The following is a 4852-nucleotide window of genomic DNA, read 5'->3' as shown; positions in this document are numbered from 1 at the left end:
ATTTTTGGAATATCACCAAGTGCCTAAAGGACCTTCATGCTACCTGATCAATCATAACACAAAAGAAAACAAGATCAAAATAACAAGAAACTTAAACCAATATGTACATGGATACCTTTGGGACTTCCTCCAAAGTGAGCTTGTTTAAAGTCTCTAAGCTTGACTTTGCATACTCCTTATGCTTTGGAAGGGTGATATAGAGGTGATGAAGTCCCCTTTGTTCCCAAAGATTGTAGTGCTCCTCTTATTCCTGGGTCAATGCTAAAAGAGCTGTGTCTGCTGATAATACTCAGACCTTGCCTTGCTTTCTTTGGAGAAAAACTTCTAACTTTACCATGAAGCTTCTTGATTTGTCCACTTATCTCCTCATCCTTAGTTGTTAATTCCCTCACTGAATCATGTAGAATGTTGATAGTTTGAAGCTCAGACAAACCATCAGAGAAGGGGTTTCTTGGCTCTTGTTGTTGGTGAAGCTTGGGGATGAAGTCTGGGCATTTTGGGTGACTTGGTACAACTCGGTCGAGTGACTTAAGTTGCTCGGTCGAGTGGTAGGTCGAGTGGAAGGCCGAGTGACCTAAAATCTCTGTTTCTACCCCATTCACACCCTTAAAGATTCCAGACTCAGTTTCATGACCTTTCTCTTCAATCCTGAAGGTTTGCCCATCAATAGTTGGCTTCTTCTGCTCAAGCTCTTTAACTTGTGGCTTCTCATTTATTTCAACATCTTGTAAAAAAAGTTCATGACTCAAGACCATCAATGCTTGCTTATCAATAAAAGCCTTGTACTTTTTCAGCATTTGCTCTTTAAACCGTCCTGGAAATGGCAAAGGTGGCTGATAGGGAGGAGGAATGAACTGAACCGGCTTGCTAGATTCTTGAGCAATGACTCGATCAAGCACTCGACCAGGCACTCGACCGTGTGCATGGTCGAGTGTATGGTCGAGTGGTGTCCCAAACTCAGTTTTCTTCTCATTCTGCACCTCTGGTTGGAGAAAATCTTCCCCATCTTGGCTGTCACTTTCCTCAGGGAGCTTTGAAGATATTTCTTTGAGAGAGATAGCTTGGGCAGTGGCAAACTCCTTTAGATTTTTAATTTCTGTCCCATGGAGTTGTCTAGAAGAAGAAGAAGATTCACTCTTGCTCTCTAGGAGAAGCATTCTGCAAGTTAAAGCTTCAATCTTGATATTAAGGTCACTGTATGTGCAGTCCACCTTGTTATTCATCTCTGTGAGCTTCTTACTTGTTTCCATGGCTCCATTAGCTTGAGTTTGTAGGAGTTGCTGAAGCATATTCTTCATCTCATGATCTTGAGCAGGAGCTTGATGGGGTTGTTGTGAAGGATAAACTGGGACCATAGACTGCTCATCTTCACAAACAACATGTACCTTCTTTTGCTGGGAGTCCTCTCTTTTGTGTAGAAAGAGCTTATCTAGCTTCTCAAGCTTCTCATTCAAGGCTTGTAGTTCCCTTCTATGCCAATCCTGAGAATCAACACCTCCCCTTAAGCTTCTATCATACTCCTCACTATGATTTCCATTGCACTGAGCAAGATTCTCTACTAATTCCAAACCTCCAACTACATCTCTATTCATAAAGCTTCCATTGGAGGCTGTGTCTAGGAGCATCCTTATCTTGGGAAGAACACCTCTATACAAAGTACACAACAAATATTCACTGCTGAATCCATGATGTGGGCATTGTGTTTGATAGCCTTTGAACCTCTCCCATGCCTCACAAAAGGTCTCATTGTTCTTTTGTAGAAATCCTGAAATTTCATTCCTTAAATGTGCAGTCCTTGAGCTAGTGAAGAACTTTGCAAGGAAGACCTTCTTACATTCAACCCAAGAGGTGATTCTTCCAGGAGGTAGAGTCTTCTCCCACTGATGGGCTTTATCTCCTAGAGAAAAAGGAAACAATCTCAGCTTCAATGCATCCTCACTAACTCCATTTATATTTGTGAAGCTACAGAGGCTATCAAACTCATCAAGGTGTGCAAGTGGTTCTTCAGTAGGCAGGCCATAAAATCTGCTGCTCTTAACCATTGAGATCAGACTAGTCTTGATTGTGAAGGTTGTGTTGTGGATAGGAGGAGGCACTATCCCATATCTTTGAGTATGAGTAGTGGGAGTATCACTATCACCAATCTTCCTTCTCTTGTGAGGTTCAGTCTGATCATGTGGGAGTTCCATTACCACCTCTTCTTCCGTGTTTTTGAGAATCTGAGCAGGTGCTCGAACAAGCACTCGACCGTTTGCTTTGAGGTACTCGGCCGAGTGCCTGGTCGAGTGGTACCTGAGAATCAAAACAGAACACCAGAACAAGAAAGAGGTGAGTAATAGAATAAAAAGTAACATAGCTTAATCTTGAAACAATGAAATCTCGACTGGAACATATAAACACCCTAATGGCAACGACGCCAATTGAAACAAGGACTTTTTTCTAGGTCTACTTATGCAATGAATGTATGAGAACATGCAAACATAGACATAAGCAGAGATGATGATGAATGGTATGCAAGGTGTTTCAATACCCTTATGATGTTGTAGCATAAAGGATGTCAATCCATAAAGAGTGTGATATGTAAGCAGTCAAGATGTGATCAATGCATTCAAGTTAAGCCCAATATCAAGTTGATTTGTTTCTAACAACCTAATGACAATAATGAAATGCAATGAACTAAGGCAACTAATTAAGACAATAGTAATGCTGAATTAAACTGTAGAACAAGTGCAATAAACAATACTAAGCAGAATTGACTAATAAGTAGAAGAAAACAAGAACAGAACAATGCATAAACAAGAAAGTAAACTGGAGCTCGACCTAGCACTCGGTCGAGTGCATGGTCGAGTGGGTGGTCGAGTTGACAAGCGAATGAACAGAACTGAAACAGAGCATCAAACAAAACAGAGCAGAACGAAAGTAAACAAACAGCAAGCGATTAAACAGGATTCAAACAGGTAAATCAATAGATAAAGAGGGTCCTAAGGATGGATTCATGGGCTGGACTCAAGCTATGATTATCTAAACTAGCCAACAAACCTCAATCAAACATGAGCTATCTCTAGACAATGATCTCCTAATACAAGTTAATCCAATCTCTTGGCAATAACAATCAAGCTAAGATACTCTCAATCTAGCTCTCACTAGCAAAGATCATATAAAAGCAGGCATTAAACTTAGATCATTATAGTCAAAAATCAACAAAACATCTAATCTCTTAGCTAAAAATGGCAAAAACTAGGTTATGAGGTGTCTACAGGGTCTCCTCTTTTCGGCCACAAGTGCCAGCACATAAATATAGTAAAGAGGAGAAAGCCCTAGTTAGCTAGAGGACAAAATAGAGAGTTGGCTGCAAGTGCTCGACCATGCTCGGTCGAGTGCATGGTCGAGTGGTTGGTCCGTCAAGTAACTCCAGTCTTCGATCTGGTATGATATCGGTTTAGTAAAACAGGTATAACTCTTGAACGACAGATCCCATTGCCTTGAAACCACCGGCATTGGAAATATAACTCAATTTCCTACAACTCTCAACGTCAAATCGCAATTGCCCTGAATCGCAACGTCAAATCTACATTCGGATCAATCTTTGAGGAGCTCATTATGAACACGACCATGTACTCGACCGTGTGCCTGCTCGAGTGGTATGGTCGAGTGCCTTCTTTTCCCTTTCTGATACTTCCAATCCTCTTTTTTAGCTCCAGAAATAACAGCAAGTCCTTCCTTACCCTTTTAGAGCTCCATAACACATAATAATACTCCAAATGCACAAATGTATGCAATGCATGCTTCTAAACATCCTAAGTGCATATTTGGACATAAATGGCTATAAAACCTAAGGAATGACTTCTATATGATGCAAAACATGAAATAAACAAGACCATAAATATGGTAAAATATAGTGACATCAAAACCCCCAAACTTAGTCTTTGCTTGCCCTCAAACAAACAAACAAGACAAGAGAGGAAAGTGAGGTTTAAAAATGGGATATCAAAGCCTAAAGCTTGTTAATAAACTAGCTAGAATAAAGTGGTCGTGGACGCGGACGTGGTCGTGGTAAGGGCAGAGGCCCAACAGTGAGTGTGACTGCAGACCAGAGTGTGACAGATGAGGGTGTTGGCAAGTCGCAGGGTGTCCAGGAGGATTCCATTAGTGTGGCCGGAGGGGGCGGTGTTGATGCTCCAATGGCCGGTGATGATAGGGTCCCGAGTGTGGGAGTCCCAGCAGGTGGAGTCCCTGGTGCAGACTTTGCAGCTATGCTAGCACAGTTGTCGGAGCGGTTGCCACCAGTGGTACCGACTCAGGCTCAGGTAGTGCCACCAGTGGTGGCGGAGGAGCGGCAGCCAGTGGCTGCGGATGCAGGAGCACATGTACGTTATTTTTCCATGCTCAAGGAGATGAAGGGTCTCGTGACTGAGCGGTTTTTGGGTGGTACAAATCCTACTGTTGCAGATGCGTGGAGGACGAGTGTGGAACGTAACTTCCATACTCTGAGATGTCCTGAGGAGTTTTGGGTGGACATAGGATTCCATCATCTGGTTGGTGATGCTCAGGTGTGGTGGAGATCAGTGGCTGCTAGAAGAGTGCTGAGGGAGATGACTTGGGCTGACTTCGTCTTGGAGTTCAACCTCAAGTATTTTCCTAGAGAGACATTGGACCGGTTTGAGGTGAAGTTCCTTCAGTTGTCTCATGGGACGCGGTCAGTGCGAGAGCCTGAGGAGGCCCAGATCTGGAGGTTTATGAGGGCTCTTTGTGATGACTTGAGGGTCCATTGTAGAGGACGTAGTTATGCTACGCGTGCAGAGCTAGTTGAGACTGCAGCAGAGATTGAGGTGGATATTCGGGCACAGTTAGT

At 42.9% G+C, this 4852-nt stretch overlaps 1 non-coding gene across 1 annotated transcript; it reads left to right on the top strand.

The window, feature by feature from the left end:
* Positions 1-1680: 1680 nt before the first annotated feature.
* Positions 1681-1786, top strand: LOC147943863 (small nucleolar RNA R71). Its single transcript, XR_015558692.1, has one exon. It is a non-coding gene; the product is annotated as a small nucleolar RNA R71 (small nucleolar RNA).
* The last annotated feature ends 3066 nt before the right edge of the window (positions 1787-4852 follow it).

Source organism: Camelina sativa, chromosome 5 (assembly GCF_030686135.1).
Source record: "Camelina sativa cultivar CO46 ecotype springtype chromosome 5, ASM3068613v1".
In the NCBI taxonomy this organism is placed as follows: Eukaryota; Viridiplantae; Streptophyta; class Magnoliopsida; order Brassicales; family Brassicaceae; genus Camelina; species Camelina sativa.
Note: the sequence above shows the minus strand (reverse complement) of the source record. Positions and strands in the feature narration are given on the sequence as shown.